The 17183-nt window shown below is 37.4% G+C and overlaps 1 protein-coding gene across 4 annotated transcripts in view; it reads left to right on the top strand.

The window, feature by feature from the left end:
- The window catches only part of NRG3 (neuregulin 3), a 1054732-nt gene that overhangs the window by 763119 nt on the left and 274430 nt on the right, over positions 1-17183 (top strand). The window lies entirely within an intron of this gene.

Here is a 17183-nt window from a genome sequence, read left to right as displayed (position 1 = left end):
AAGGTAAATAACCATTTACATTGTGTACATATATATATATATTTTTTCTGTTCTAGGGGAAACAGAAATGTTGGATTTTTATAATAACTTGGAAATAAGACTCTCTAATGTCAAAATGAAGAGAACAAAATAATATAATAGCTAACACATAGCACTTTTTATGTGTCAGTCACTATTTTAATCTTTTACATAGTAGCGCATTTAATTCTTGTCATGACTGACTACATAATTTCTAGGACCCAGCACAAAATAAAAGTTCAGAGCCCTTGTTCAAAAATGATTAAGAGTATTTTATGAAGTTCAGGGCCCTTCAAAGCACAGAACCATGTATAACTGCATAGGTCACATACTCCAATCATCACATCAAGCCCTTGAGATAAAAACTATCTTTTCATTGTAGATAATGAAGTTGAGATACAGAGGGAAAAGTTAATTTACTAAAGATTATGGAGACAGGAAGTGGTGAAGCTGGATTCCACTGAGGTAATCTGTGTCCAGAGACTGTGTCCTTATCTACTTTAAAAACAACAAAAAAAAAGTTTTTCATTGATGTAATGACATTCAGCTTCAAAATCATTTTAGCTACATTATTTTATGAAATAATCTCTATGAAAGTCTCTACTTTGACATTGTCATATAATATACTATATTTATCTACATAATTATCAGTGCCCTGGTTCGTACAAGTTGAGAAAGAGCTAATGGAAAGTATTATCCGTGTAGCTAACAACACCAAAACTTATATGGAACTTAGCAAGTACCAAACAGGGCTGTTCTAAGCACCTTATATATGTTAACATCCTATGCATTTCCCTAACCTTCTACGAAGTTGGTGCTAGTATGGCTATCGTATTTTAGATGAGGAAGTTGGAAGATACATGTTTTGAGCAAAGCCACATGCCTGAGAACTTTTGAGGCTGGAATTTTAACCCAGGTAGACTGGTGCCAGAGGCTGGATCTTAAATACCACCCTCTGCTCCTCTCTTGACTACGAGAGGCATCAGGTATGTCATCCTTTTAATCTTATCCACTGCTGAATTATGACTGGCAGATTGCCTGACACACTAGATAACCAAACAGTATTTGATGAAGTAATGAATAGGTTGAATGTTTTTAAAATTAAAATTTTATTTATTCAAGTAATACCAGAAGGCATGCTCCTTGTAAAATGCTAAAAAATATTCGAAGAAAAGCAAAAACTTCCTCCCCCAATCGTAAACTCCTTCCCAGACCACCGTTTTCTTCCTTTGTCATAATTTGAATCTTTAGTCTCTGGACTTACTTAGTAGAGACCAAGATATTCAGTGGTGTTCAGTGTTTATGAACTGCCATTGATCATGGTATGAACTGACAAAGTTGATGTTTGCTCTGAGTATTCAAGGTAGCGCAATAGGATTGTGTATATGATGGAGCTTTATTTAGAGCCATTTCTTTGACTAGAAATGCATTAAAAAATGCCCTGGTTTCACGATGCAGCATCAGTAGAATTGAAAGTGCAGTATTACACAAATAATTACAAGCGGCTTCGATTTCCGTTACCATCCAATCCCTGACGGAAAGCTCCTTACCCAGGGGTGTTAGCCACATGACCACGGTGGCTGCTGGAGTTTAAGCTTTAAGCTGTTGTAGGCAAGAGTTTAAAGTCTGGGCAATGGGGTGAGTTTCTTTCTTTCCAAATTGTTCATGCTGTGTTCTCTGTAGCCTTGCAGCCCAGCCTTTAGACAAGATATTACCAGACTATATTTCAAAGAAGACTATAAGATTGAAATATAACTGGGGAATTATTCTTAGTTGGTAAGTTTTTCTTGTGATAAGAGATGATGTGGGCAGAAAACTGCCTTTTGGGTGGCGTTACAACTCATTTTCCTCCTTTGTAAACTGGAGATTATAATAGTGTCTATGCCGTAGGATTGCGGTAATATGAATATGATGCCATCAATGCGAAATACCTGGTGTGCTGAAAGTCTCAGTAAATATTAGCTATCAAAAGCATTTTATAAGCTAAATAAAATTAAAATGACAGGAAGAGCAATTTCAGAATCAGAGGAAATCTTTTGCTCTTAAGTCTAGTTGGAAATCTTAGGCCGGTGTCTTTTGGCTGAGAGCTGTTGAGAACCTCATTTGGGACTAGTGGAATACCTGTGCTCTATTACCCTTTTCTAGGACATAATAGTGTCCTGCAATCGACAAATGACATGTTTATCTTTCGTGACATTCTAAAAGGAAGGAGCTACTCTTTGGTATCCTTGCTATTTAATAATATGTTCATGAGTGAACTGACTTAGTAACATTAACTGGACGTATCTCGGGTAGATATTCTCCTCCGTGGCTGAGAGAGTGCTTAGAATACTTCCTGGCCCACGGTAGGTACAGAATAAATATTGGGTGATTTACAATCCACTCTTCCCACAGCTTGCATCTCCTATAATATACCAGTGCTTGTTAGGCTCCTCACAATAGGATACTAAGCCCCTTTATTTCTCTCTCCCCAGTACCCAGCACAGGCTATGGCATGACCTCGGTTCTCAGTGACCACTTGCTAAATAGGATACTGGGAAAGAGAAGGAGGGGTCTCAAAGATACTGATAGCTTTCAAGAGTGATGAGAGCCATAAATTCAGAAGAAAATTTGGAGAATAAAAGATTCAGAAAGGTGACTTGAGTAGGAGGAGGGAAACGAAAAACTTTGAAGTACGCTTCTCTTTGAAGCACCGTGTCCTCTCACCATTAATGGTTTAGCAGCTACCCCTGGATTCCAACCTAAGCATGGCTCTGTCCTCACAGTCCTTGTCACATGCCTTTTTGGAGCTTCCAGTGTGTTTGTGAACGTCATATACTGTTCACTTAGATAGAAGATATCTGGTAGGTAGATAGATAGATAGAGAATGATTTTATACTTATCTAGTGGTGCGAAGTCTTGAAGTTTAGAGTCAGCCTGATTTAGGGTAAATTAGTATCACTTGTACATACTAGTTGAGTGATATTATACAATTTAGCAGAAATAACCCCTTTACGGACGAGGACTGCTAATTAGTTGATTCATTGTTTGTTTGGGGTTTTTTTAATTATGTTAAGCAGAAAAAATCCTGAAAATTCATATCTCTCTTAAATATCTTATGTTAGTTTGAAACATATAAATTTAGTTGTCAGTCTTTTAAGGTAGATCTAAGGCCTTTCTTGAGTATTGACCTGCTGATTGAATTTCTTGCAAAAATCACTATATATCAATATAAACTGTACACATAATATAATCTATACACATAAACTGTAATTTCCAGTTTCAGTTTCTTTATATAGGACAAGAACTAAAAATCTTTGCAAAGCGTGCTATGGGAAGGACGTGACAGAAGTTCAACACACTCCCCCTCCCAAATAGTTAGTTCTGTGAAGGTACAGACCGTGTTTTAATTTTATTTCTCCCCTCCTCCATCCTCCTCTTCCCCGTTTCTCTTTTTTTTTCACCTTGATCACAATGCCTACTAAAGGACTTTGTATATAGTAGCTTCATGAGATAGAAGAATTAAATTAATAACGGATAAAAAATTCCCTACTATAACATTCAATGAAAATGTCCTTTTCATTATTTTTGTCATTATATTTATTATTTTGTTTTTAATGTTTTTTTTTATTATTATTATGTTGCTGCAGATGCAAAGTAAACTGGTGTCTTTAAACTAATATTAGAAAAATTGCTTGAGAAGGCTTAGATGAGGAGATTTTCAGCAAAGTTCCATGAATGGAAGAAATATAACTAGTTGATCCAGCCTAGACTTCTTCATATCCATAGAGTGATTAAAAAAACACTCTAAATTGGTTTAAGTTTTCTGGCCCATTCTATTGAAGTATGTGTTCTCATATGTAGTTTTTGCAAGTAATTGTGTTTCTGTGGCGAAATTGTTATGCTCTCAGAAAAGAATGAGGTGCGGTTATTTTAGTGCATAACTGTTAAGGGATTGAGCTAGAAAACCAACTTGCTTGCTTGCCTTATTTCATTTTATTTATTTCTTTTTATTTTTTCTTAAACTAAGCACAGGCAAATAGATATTGAGGAAAATGCTAGTTATGGGCGAGAGCCCAGAGGTACAACTTGTCTGCATACTATCGAATTGAGTTCACCTCGTTGCAAACAGGAAGCTTCCTGCAAAATTGCTTCTGTGTATACATTTAGAGTGTCCCTGTGTTCATTGTTTTAAGTATTGGGTTAGAGATCTCACCAAGCAATAAAGTGACATTAGCTTCCCATAGATGTGTAATCCTATTATATTTAGATATAAGAATATATTTTAATGAGTACAGATACAGAGATTAAAGCAGAAGAATTGAGGAAGCAGCCTGTTCCCTCAGGGATAATGGGTAATGTAATCATTCTCTTGAAAAAAAAGCAGATAACTTAGAAGTCTTCATTGCATCACAGTGGATGAAATTCACATTTTCATTTCTACCAAAAGGGACGGCCGCATGATTCCAAGCTAAGTCAGTTTAACATGTCTTTTTACATCATCACCAATTTTTGAAAAATGTTTAAACTTGAACCAAGAGGCAAATATATATAATGCTAGTTAATGCTTTAGGGGATATATCTTTAAATAGAAATCTCTCTTTCACTGCCATTAAAAACCAAATTTCAAGTTGAGCTCTAGAAGTAAGCCAGTAATTACCATTAATGGAGCAGAGGAAACTGCATATTTTGGTCAATATTACTGCTCTTCATTCCTCTCCCTTTGATAATTAACTCCCATTATGTATGAGGCTCTCTAAGCCAAAGAAAAGGTTAGTAAAAGTCTTGACTGTATGCCAAGTACATCTTCTAAGTAACTGATGGAGAAAGACACTGTGGTCTGGATAAAAGTTCTAAAAGAACTTGAGAAGACAGAAGACATTCCACAGAGGAGGTGGGATCAAATCTGTGTCTTGCACTAGAGAGAGGAAGGAGATGGCATGAGGAAAAAAACTGTGTAGCAAAGGTACAGGAAATTGTTCCAGAAACAATTGGACTAAATTGGAATTGTCAGAAGTGTCAAGGAAATAGAATTGGGTAGATTCTTAAGGACCTTGAGTGCCATGATAAGGAATCAGACTTCAGAACATTTACAGTGTTTTTCAATAGGTGTGTGACTTGATGGCAGTGGGTCTGGGAAAATGAAGGTGAGAAGGGGAAGGAAGATCTCCTAAGAAATTAGAAGGCCTTCATTTTGCATATTGAAAGATAAATTAGCAGAAGAATATGAAAAATGAATGGACAAGACTATAGATGACTGGATAGGTAGAGAGGCCCCCCAACCCTTAACCACAGTCTCATCTAGCAAGAGCCCAGCTATCTTCCCTATGCATCATCTCTGCTTCTCAGTGGCTCATGCAATTTTAAAGCAAGAAGAAATAATAAAATAATGATGAAGCAGATGTGCTGTGTAAGTGCACCCTGGGGTGAATAAATTATAGAAAGTACACTGTAGTACGATAGAAGGAAAGGAAATTACTGAGAGAAAATGGCCTCGTGTTTCTTATTGAGTTCAAACTCAGTTCTTCTTTAATTCAAAGAAAATAGGTACTCTTGGTCTGGTGGCCTGAAGGGGAGCTCAGGAACTTGTAGTACAGAGATGCCAAAAGGGACAGGGGAAAAAAAATGACCTCATTGTCTAGTCACCATTCCCTCTAAAGGTCAGCTCTCTACTTCTTGCCTCTGAATACTCTCTCTCCGGTATCGTACCCTGGGCACAAGAATATTTCTGCTACTTCTCCTGTTTAAAAATCTTTGATGACCCTTCCCCATGTCCTACAGTTGAATTCTGTTTCCCTTCCCTGGCACACAGGATTCTCCAGCACCTGCAGACCTCTCCTGCCCTGTAGCTGAGTCTTGTTCAACGGAGAGACTTGCTACTTTCAAAAGAACCAGGCACGTGTCGTTTCTTCTGCACATCGTCCTTCCCCTTATCATCCTAGGGTCACCCTTGACCAGATACTAGTGCAAACATCTTCCCAGGAAGCCTTCTTTGATCCTGTCCTCCCTCAGACCCATCCTACCACCCTAGCTCATGTTTATGATGTGATTGCTATCTCGTGGGTATTGTTCAAAGTATTTAACAAATATCTTACTTGGCCTTACTTGGCTGACAGCCCTCCTTTGTAATGCTACCTTGCACTGAATGTATCTCTGTCAGTGTCCAAATGTGCTTGTATATGTGCTTGTGCAGGTCTGTGCTCCCTTCCAAACCAGGAGAGTTCTGAAGGCAGGCACTTCTAGCTACATCTGGAAAATAGAAATGATCACAACTATGATAACCCATATTTATTAATACTAACTTTGTGTTAGGCATGGTCCCAGCAGAGTTACATTTCACCTACCCTTCATGACAATTTTCTGAGACAGGTATTACTATTATCTGCAACTATATGTAACATGGGGTAGTGATGGTGACTACCACATAGGATCAAGTGAAAATTAACTAAGAATTAAACTTGTAAACCATTTAGCTTGAGCATATGAGACATTTCCAGAACTTTTTGCTATTATTATTCATACAAGAGAGGTCAGTAATATGTATATTTGACTTTGCAGTTAGCTCAGGATCTGAAATTCTAAGGGCCTTTCTTTTTTTTTTTTTTTTTTTTTTTTTGTGGGACGCAGGCCTCTCACCGCTGTGGCCTCTCCCGCTGCGGAGCACAGGCCCAGCGGCCGTGGTTCACGGGCCCAGCCGCTCCGCGGCATGTGGGATCTTCCCAGACTGGGGCACGAACCCGTGTCCCCTGCATCGGCAGGCGGACTCCCACCCACTGTGCCACCAGGGAAGCCCAGGGCCTTTCATTTTGATGTATTTTCTTTTTATTGCTTTTCCACACAATAAGATGCCCTTTAAACTTGGTTTAGCAAAATCCCTAAAATCTGATCAATGTATATATGTCCTGGATGTATGAAAGAAGTAAGTATTTTGATTCCTAAGAGAACAATAAGCGAACCTGGCTGGGAGATGTAAATGTCAGTGAGGAATGGGTGATGGGACATAAAGCATATTCTTGGATTCCCAGAGAACCAAGCACTCAGGTCCTGATGGCTTCATGTTAAAGCGACGCAGGTAGAATCAATTTAGCATTCCTGCTGACAAGCTTCCATTCTCAGTAAGTAAGCCATCGTAACCTCTGGAGCTGCCATCTTAGGTCAATCGAGGCATTTGGCCTCATTAACCACTTTGGATTCATCTTAAGACTTTCTTATTTATAGTCTTCCTAAGGCTTAATGGGCTTCAGAATGTACTTGGCCGTGGTTCACACTGAGTCTTACCAAGCCGTGTGCTTTTACTCAGTAGGCAGCCGTTTGACTGTCAGCTTTTATATTTTCCTCTGCAAGGCAAAGAAAGCCTTGCAGCTGCTCCTAGATGCCCAATTAACATTTCCATGTCACTGTATTCCTGCTTGTAGTTATTCTTTATGTCGTCTTTGTTGCCTCGATCATTGTAATAATTCTGACTTAGCTCTTCTCTATGCTTCAAGCGTATCAGATTTAAGTTTTTTTGTCATATAAATCTGATCTTTCAGTAGATTCCTGTGATTTTTTGGTCAGAAGTAGAAATTAAGCTAAATCTTGCAGAGTGGTCATGGTTTGGAAAGATAGAAGGAAGGATGCTGCAGTGCAGGGGAGTTTTGAGAGCAAAGATAAGAAGACGGGAATCCGGTTGGGTGGTGTGGATGTGTGTAGATATGTGTGGATAGAGGGCGCACCAATGGATTAAGAGAGCGATATCAAGGGCAGGGTTGAGAGAATAAGATATACATTAGAGTAAGCCAATCTGCACACCTTTAACTCAACCCCCCTCCCCAGCCATCCAGCAGACAGTCCCATCCCCAGATATGATCTTTGTTATTCCTGTACTCTGGATCTTCCAGTGAGTCTCCAGTGCCATCCGCTAAATTTCATATGATTTCTCCTGCCATTTTCAACTCGGAAGGGCCCAGCACAAGTGATTTTTCTAAACTAATCATCAGTTATTCCTCTCCCACCATGCATCTCACATTTTAGCCCCCCCTAACAACATGTGACTCATTGAACTCACCATGCATTCTGATCCCCACATCACCACCTGTGCCTTCTCCCCCTCTGATCTTCCACCTCTTGAGTGCACTTATGGACTCCTATGCAGTATTTAACATACAGATAAAATATAACTCATAGTCTGTATCTTTCTCAGGCATAATTGTTCACTCCTCCACATGTGCATCCAGTGTCCTCGACCATACCTGTATTACAGCACTTACTACAGCCTAATCTGTGTATGCACTTATACGTCTAACCTACCACCTAGGCTTGAGCTCAGTGAAGTTTTTATTCATCCATGTTCCCCTTAAAGTTTCTCATGGGGCCTGGCAGGTAGTAGGTGCTCAGTCAACATCTGTTCAAGTGCTTTGAGTGGAGAATCACTGCAATTTTCCACTCTAGGAAATGTTGAGAACTGGTGGTATAATCAGACTGGTTATTGTTTAATTAATGTTTTCTACTGGAGACTTTTCTTTAATCAGTCTTCAAGGTTTTTCTGGTTAACAAATACTTTTGAAGATCCTTAGGGCCAAAATTATTTATAGAAAATCACTCCTGTGGTTGTTGGTCATTCACTTAGAAAGGATTTACTGAATGCTCCCAATTAATGAGCTAATTTCAGTTTCCTGAATCACAATAATATTTATTTCCCAAGAAATAAACAACTTTCTGCATATAAATTAGAGTTTTATTAAGTAGCAAGTTTATAAATCAATGATGTAGAATGGCATTCAGCTAGAACTAATCCATAAGTCTTTTTTAGTGAGAAATGAAAACGTGGCCTCAATAATTTTAGATACAATTTCCATACACTTCTGTGTTCGTGGACATTATAGATTGATTTCTGCTGCCGATAGACTTTGAAGTTGTTTAAGCGTATAAAAACCCCGATGTAATTTTCTACAGATAGAAATAGCCCACTAAATACAACATTCTCATTTGTGTGTCTGAATCCCTACTCTTTTAAAACCCTCTCCATTCTCCCTTCAGCAGAGAGAATGTTTATGATTGTTAAGAAGGAATCCAACCTGATTTGATAAAATACTTTATTTTTGAAAATAAAACACTAGGTGGCACCTTATAAAATTATTACTCAAAACTGGTCAAATGTTGGCACTTTCATATGATTCATCCTACTATCGACAGTTCGATTCTTTAGGAGGAAAAATATCAATCCTAAAATCTTCAGGTAATTGCAAATGATATCTGAGAAAGAACTAGAATGTGAATGTTGCCATACTGAGTATATGATGTATGTTCATAACAACAATTGCAATCTGGCAAAACAAGGGATCATTCTTCTGCACTTTGAACACCAAGGCAGAATAAATTTAGGGTGTTTTCCATCCGTCAGTTACTGCATGTTACTCTGATCCTATTTGGAATGAGGAAACTCAACTACCATTAGAACTACTATTAGCGTTGACTGTGACAGTCCACCAGATGCTCAGGACTGATAATCCAAGCCTCAGGTGAGCACCTATAGTAGTAGGATAGGTTATGCTTCAGTAACAAAAAAGCCCTCACAGTCATAGCAGCCTAACACAATTCACATTTAAGTTATGCTTATAGTGTTGGTGTGGGTTGAGTGACACTCCAGGGCAGATTTTGGAAGAGAAGAATATTGCAGGGTCTATGCAGGTTTTCATTGATTCAAGTGGAAATGACACATGTCACTTCCAGTTGCATTTCATTGGCTAGAACTATCTTCTGACTTAATTACAAGGGAAAAGGGAAATACAATGAGTGGAGAAAAAAGAAGAAAAGCAGATATGGGTGAGCGCTAGATATCTCTACCAGAGATTTTAAGACTATAGTAGACTTTGTACATTTTACTTAACATTTCTTCATTCTTGCTTGCCAACATTTTCCCATGATACATTGCTAACTGGGGCAAACCAAGATGAAAGTCTGAAACCCAAAGGCTGCCCTTTCCCAAAACTATTTCAGAAGACCAAGAATCTTCCTGATACTTCTTACCCCAAGAGGCATAAGTCCACATGGCAGGATTTTTCCCCATTAGTTGTCATCATTTTCATAATCCAATTCTGCACACATAAGGAGAATGAGCTACAGTGTCAGAGAGAAAGCTTCAGCTGTGCAGTAGGATGGCCCAGAAGAAAGCATGTATTGTACATGGAAAGAGAGTCTCTTATATTTAGAGAAAATTTAGATTTCAATAGAGTGATTTCCTTAAAATTGGCATTTTTCCCCCCTTTCATTTCATAGGAAATTAGGGAATCTTAAGTCCAGAAGCAATTGTCATCCGTTCTTTCTGCCTGGATGGGTGAGGATTGCCTCCCTATCAGCTCCCCCAAAGACCTAAGCCTCAAAAATTGACAGCATATAATTACATGCAGATGGAGAGGGGATTGGTTCTAGTTTGCATGTTTTCCCCCTAGCAAATGTGTTACTATCAAAAATGTGAGAGAAAACACCATTACCTATTATAAAGCAGAAGTCACAGTTCTATTTATTCTGTCATAAGATAAACTGAACAAAACTTTCATTGATACATAAAAACAGAAAACTTACGGAATCCTGTAAAATGAAACTGACAGCACTCCATCGCACTACCTTAATGTGGCTGATCTTATGGACTCCCCTTCTTCATTGTACTACCTGAAAAGTTTTCATCATCTGAAACACAAATTTCTTACTTGACCTTCAGTATTTTATTATTTGCCGTTTTTACTGTATGTTCTCTATTTCTTTAGTTACTTGAAAAACGATGTCAAAATAGAACTCATCTCTTAGATCACCATTACAGTCTTTCAGTGCCAATGTCTCCCTCATAGTCCCAGCCCATTCATTCTTTTTTTCAGTGTGTCTCTTTGCTTTACTTCTCTCCCTCCCCCACCACCTCCTCCCTCTTTCTGTTCTCCCTCTCCTTGCCTGGAACCGACTTCTTATTCACTTGAATTCCTGGGAACAGGAAGCATGACCAACTTAAAGAAAAAGCTGATTCTAAACAGCCCTCAATGAAAGTATTTACAACATTGTGAAGATATACAAATTTCCCCTGGTTTTCTACTGGCACTCACCTCAGAAAATCCCCTAATAATGCAAGGCCTATGAAGGGTTAGTAATTAGTAATTCAACTGATGGGCTGTTGGCTCTGATCCTAACTATTGCTTTATGACATTGTCTCCATTCAAATACTTAAAGAAATTTTCTTCACTCTTTATATTTAGTAACATATTTTTTAAAATATATTTTAGAAATGATGTGTGTGTGTTATACAAATGACACGTGCGTTTTTCTTCAGTCTTTATATTTAGTAACAGATTTTTAAAAATATATTTTAGAAGTTGTGTGTGTATATACAAATGACACATGCAGTTTCCATACTAGTACACTGAATCACTGTGCCTTATTATATATAGCTTCCCACGAATATTTTTCCTCTGTGCTATATCAATTTTTTGATCTTATATATCATGCTGAAATTTACATTTTAGTGCATTTTCCCCTTTCTTCTTTATTTATTAGTTTCTTAAGTTAAAATATCAGAAATAAAATTACTTAACAGAATTTGAATGGGTTAGTAATTAGTACTTCAACTGATGGGCTCTTGGCTCTGATCCTAACTGTTGCTTTATGACATTGTCTCCATTCAAATACTATTTTCTTGTTCAAAAATTAGATATTACCTTTATTTGGTTTTCTCTAGCATCTCCTTCTCCCCTGCATACACACCTGTGATGAGTTCCAGACTGAAATCCTAGCTGCTGACAACCTTCTAGATCTCACTGTAAATGTAGGCTCTGTCTAGAGTGATAGGGCCAAGACTCATATTTCAGGATATTAAGAGCAGGCCAGAAACAAAAACGGAGACAGAACAGAATCTCAATAAATCTCAGGTTTTTCTGTTTGTTTGTTTTTGTGGATGACAATGATCTCTCCACTTCCTTTTTCTCTCTCTAATACCTATATTAAAGTACGAACCCTCTTAAGAAAAGAGGATGAAACTTATGATTCTCTCATACTCAGGGTCAAGCACTGCTCCAGACCTAGTACATATACTGTCCTATTTAATTCTCACACAATCCTATAAAAGAAGTGCTACATTCCTCTTCTATTGATGAAGAGACAAAGTCCAGAGGTGTCAAATAAGTTGCAAAGACAAACCATTATGTGATAGAGTAGGGATTCCAATCTTGACACATTATTGCATCTGCTCTTTCCTGTGCACTATAAATGCCTCCCCTAAAATAAGATGTATCCAGTACATTACATTTCCTAAACCACGTACACTTACCCTAATAAGGAAGGATAAATGACAATGGTTACTTCTATTTTTAAAGATGAGAAAACTGGATTGTAGAGAATGTGTATGGCTTGTTTATCATCTCTTGGTAAAAAGAAGATCTAGGACCAGACCTAGTTTAGAATTTTAAAAATTACACCATGATGTTTAGAACTAAGAGGGAAAAAAAAAAAAAAAAAATATATATATATATATATATATATATACATACATATATATTTATAGTACTTTGTGTGCCTATGAGGCAGAGATAGTTCCCTTACTGTAATACTAATGGTCATGAAAGTGGGTCGGCAGAGGGTAAGAACACACGGTGGGAAACAGCATCTAGTCAGCAAACACGTTTGTTGCTCTGACGTCACTAAAAGTGTTGCTGTCCCACAGGTTGTCTCTGTCGATGCCTGTGAGTCCTGGTTGTTCACAATTAATTATTGACCTATTTGATCTTCCTTACTAATTTGTAATTAATCACATTCTACTTTGTCACATTTTTTTTTTCCTCCTGACTACCCCATGCATAAAATCCCGCTAGAGTACTTCTTTTTACACTTTCCCTAATGTAAATAACATGGTACATGTTGTCAAGCCAATGGGATATTATCAAGTATGAAATATTTTACAACTAGAAATTCTATTTTTTAACCAAATTTCCAGACTCAAAAAATGAAAACGTCTTTTATTCAATGAATGTTTGTTGATGATCATTTCATTTGTTTTGAAAAAGGAGCACAGGATTCATTATGCATTTCCAATTTTCCAACAACACTAGATAGGAATAATTCTGTTTTGAATATTCTATAATTGTTCCAACCTGGAGAGTGCTGGCACGGGAGCCAGCCTGTCCTAGTTCACATCCGGGTTCCATCTTTTACCAGCTATGTGATCATGAGGAAGTTACCAAATCACTCTGTGCTTCAGTTTTCTTACTATAGAATGCAGATAATCCCAATTTTGTAAGGTTATGGTTAGGTATAAATAAAGGAATATAGGTAAAGAATTTTTCATAATTCTGGCAGATGGTAGCTGCTTACTAAAAGTTAGTTTTTCTTGTTGCCATGTTTTACTTTAAAGATATATGTTTTCTTGGGCTTCCCTGGTGGCGCAGTGGTTGAGAGTCCGCCTGCCGATGCAGGGGACACGGGTTCGTGCCCCGGTCCGGGAAGATCCCACATACCGCGGAGTGGCTGGGCCCGTGAGCCATGGCCGCTGAGCCTGCGTGTCCGGAGCCTGTGCTCCGCAACGGGAGAGGCCACAACAGGGAGAAGCCCTCGTACCGCCAAAAAAAAAAAAAAAAAGATATATGTTTTCTTAGAAATGCACACATTCCTTGAATAAATTCATTTTTGTAAACTTTAGTTATGCACAAAACTGTGAAAAAGATATATATATATATATATATATATATATATATATATGAAGGTTCATAGAAACTTATTTAATACATTACAAACCTGACAAAATTATTTCCAATAGGGACATATACAGAAAATTTATGGTACATTAATAGGATTTTAAAGCAGCCATTTAACCACTGTCATTTCAAATAATAACTTCATGAAATAGGAACATTTTATAATATTTAGGAAACATAATTTATACAAGTGTATATATACTTTAATCCCATTAAACGAAACATATATTTACATTGGATATACACCAAAATATTATCATTGATTATGTTTAAGTGGTAGGAGTGTGAATGACTTTGTTACTTACTTATACTTCCTGTATTTTCCAAATTTCCTGCATCAAGTTGATATTATTTTATAATAAGGATAATGTGTATGTATGTATTTTAAACATATATTTAAAATGGTTCTATAACCTGACCTCATAATCCATAATTATTTAGTATCTCATCCAAGTTTTAACTGTTGAGTAATTTTATTTCTGATATTTTAACTTAAGAAAACAATAAATAAAGAAGAAAGGGAAAAATGCACTAAAATGTAAATTTCAGCATGATATATAAGACCAAAAACTTGATGTAGCATGGAGGAAAAATATTTGTGGAAAGCCTAAATATAATAAGGCACAGTGATTCAGTGTACTAGTATGGAAACTGCATGTGTCATTTGTATATACACACACACATAATTTCTAAAATACAGTTTTAAAAATCTGGTACTAAATATAAAGACTGAAGAAAATTTCTGTAAGTTTTAATAGTAATTACTTCTGAAGAATAAATTTTCCCATTTTTCTTTCTATTATTCTTCATTTTCCACATTTTAAAATATGACGCTTACTTTTTTATAGTAAGGAAGATAAAGATACCCCATTAAATAGATACAATGTTTGAGAAATATTTTTTTAAATTCCCCCAAGTAGATGTTTTCTGATCCTTCCTGAATCATGTGGCCGCCATTTTATTTTATTTAGGAAATGACAACTCCACTTGTATCATTTTGAAGTGTTGAATTGTGCAATATTCGTCGGGGGGAAGCTCTCCCTTAAAGCCTTTACCTGCAAGCTTCCTCCAGAGCCTTTTTGAGTCAGCACCTCCATCTGTGGTCCAGGATGAGAAACTATGTACTAAATCACCTTGACAGTTGTCTGTTTGCATTATATCATCAGCTCCTACCTCGGGTGCTGACACCACATCCCTCACATCCATTATTTGCCTCTCCAAAGTGCAGGCATTCTCAGACAGAACAGAGAGTCACTTTTCTTTGCTAAAAAAGATATACCAATGTTAGAGATATCTTCCCCGAATTTCCATGCAAGATTATTATTATTATTTAAACAGGGTTAGGGCTCCCAAGAATTAAGACCAGGCTGTGCTCTTTTGTGTAATCGGACTTTTTGATGCAAAGTATTTTCCCCAGAGACCATCATGGTGGCAAAATTCTCCATTATGCAAAGAGGGGTCATTGACAAATTCATAATCAGAATATACCTGTACGTATCTAAAATATATGCCTAAGATTGTCATATCATTTGACCTTGTAATTCATAATTATTTAGAATGAATTAAGCTGAAAGGAAATTATTTGAGGTGAGTTAGGAAACAGGATGAGGGTCGGGAATAAACCCAGAAGGGACGAAGCACATAGGAAAACGTCATTTGGGAAAAAATAAACTCTTTTACTGATTCCCATATTCCCTAGATCTAGCCATGCTCAGGCTAAAGAAATGCCTTTTTCTAACTATTTGATCAGCATTTTCTAAGGCTCTCTTAGCAATAGGCATGATGTGTAGTGCTAGCAGCCAGGAGGGTGCCGGACACATGCCACTTTTTGGGAACTCTCAGTCAAAGGGGGAAAACAATGCCAAGAACCAAGCAAACAGCCTGGAGCTTTGGGAGGGTGTTCAGAAGAATGTGTACAACTTTGCCTGGGCAAGAGAATACTCACAAGCAGAGAGACTTGGCTTTGTCTTAGTGAATTTTACCATTTTTTATTACAACTGATGCCGCATATTTGTCCGGTATGATTGCTGACACACTGCAAATTAAATGGATTACTTAAAGGTCATTACCTGTGATTAATCTATGATGAACTTCCTTTCACTGTATCTTTACATACCTTAGGTGCTTCTATCAATACATCTTATTCTACTTGTTTGTTTATGTGTGTTTTCCTCTTCTAAGCCGAAAACTTCAAAGGCTGTGGTCTAATTATCAGGTGCTGATGCATAGCAAGTACTCAGTAAATGTGAATTAAATGAGTAAACAAACTACTCCATAGTTTGAATTTCATGTAACTCTCCTTTTTAAGGAACATCCAGTAAACACAGATGTTTATAACGAGCAAATTTATTTTCTGTTGAATTCAGTTGACATAAAATAACAGCACTAACACAATTTTAATATGATCAAAATTATTGGATGATGAAGTAGGAGAAAGTGTTAGGGAAGTCCAGAAAACTAACTGCTGAAGGGAACCAGAGTGGGAGAGGCTGTCAGATTGAAGAAAAGCTGTATTAAAAAATGATAGAGATGTTGAGTTCCCAAGTTGATCTGGTTCTCATTGAGAAAATCCAGGCAGCTAGCCATCTTGATGTGACCCCCAAGAGTTCATTCCTGGGGTCTCTCTCTTCGAAGAGAAGATCATGCATATTTATATTCCACTACCAGAGCTAAGGGGTATAGACAGACGCCACACCCAATTTTATGTTACTATATTGTCCAAAATGTTCGAACACTGGATGAATAAATTATCCTATTACCAACCAACTACAGAATTTATGGGAGCTCCAACAGCAAGTAGAATATTGTCATTTCAACATGACTTTAATGACTCTTAAATTGGTTTATCAGCATCACTATGTGAGAAGAGGTGGGGAGCAGAGAAAAGAGGACCCTTAGTAGTTGTAGGGAAGGGGACGAGAAGCAAAAGGGGACTTGAGACCTGATTTCAGAAAGTCATTAGTTGCATCACTGTGTAATTAGCCTGAGTTCCAGGGAACCATCAGTATCTGCCTTTCTGGATAAATGTGCAGATTTGTGAGGCTGTGACAGCCTGGCACTGAGTGGGCTGTAGGTGAAGTATGACTGCCCTGCCTTATGAAAGGCAGAGGACTGGCAAGGAAAATCCATCTGACATTGGGAGCAGCCAAATTAATCAAGAACAACCAGTTTTTCAGCTCTACAGAACTGTACTTCAGTAGCTATTTTTTTAAATACCTTCAAGTAACCTCTTGTATTTTTCCCACTTCCTACTTATAGCATGTAAATAAGGAGAATCCGAAAGTATTTAAATTCACAGCACAACTGAACTTTTCCATTTTTTTCTCCTTCCTTTTCCCCTCCTTGGGAAACGTTGCCTTATGCACCATTTGCACAATACCAGGATAAAATCAGCTCCACAAATATGAATTGCTGGTTTGAGCATAAAAAACAAACAAAAAAAACTTGATGTAATTGTAAGACTGATTAGTTGAGAAG

The sequence above is a fragment of the Phocoena phocoena genome, chromosome 16, assembly GCF_963924675.1.
Source record: "Phocoena phocoena chromosome 16, mPhoPho1.1, whole genome shotgun sequence".
NCBI classification, from domain to species: Eukaryota; Metazoa; Chordata; class Mammalia; order Artiodactyla; family Phocoenidae; genus Phocoena; species Phocoena phocoena.
The sequence above is the reverse complement of the archived record's forward strand: the minus strand, read 5'-3'. Positions and strand labels throughout refer to the sequence as shown.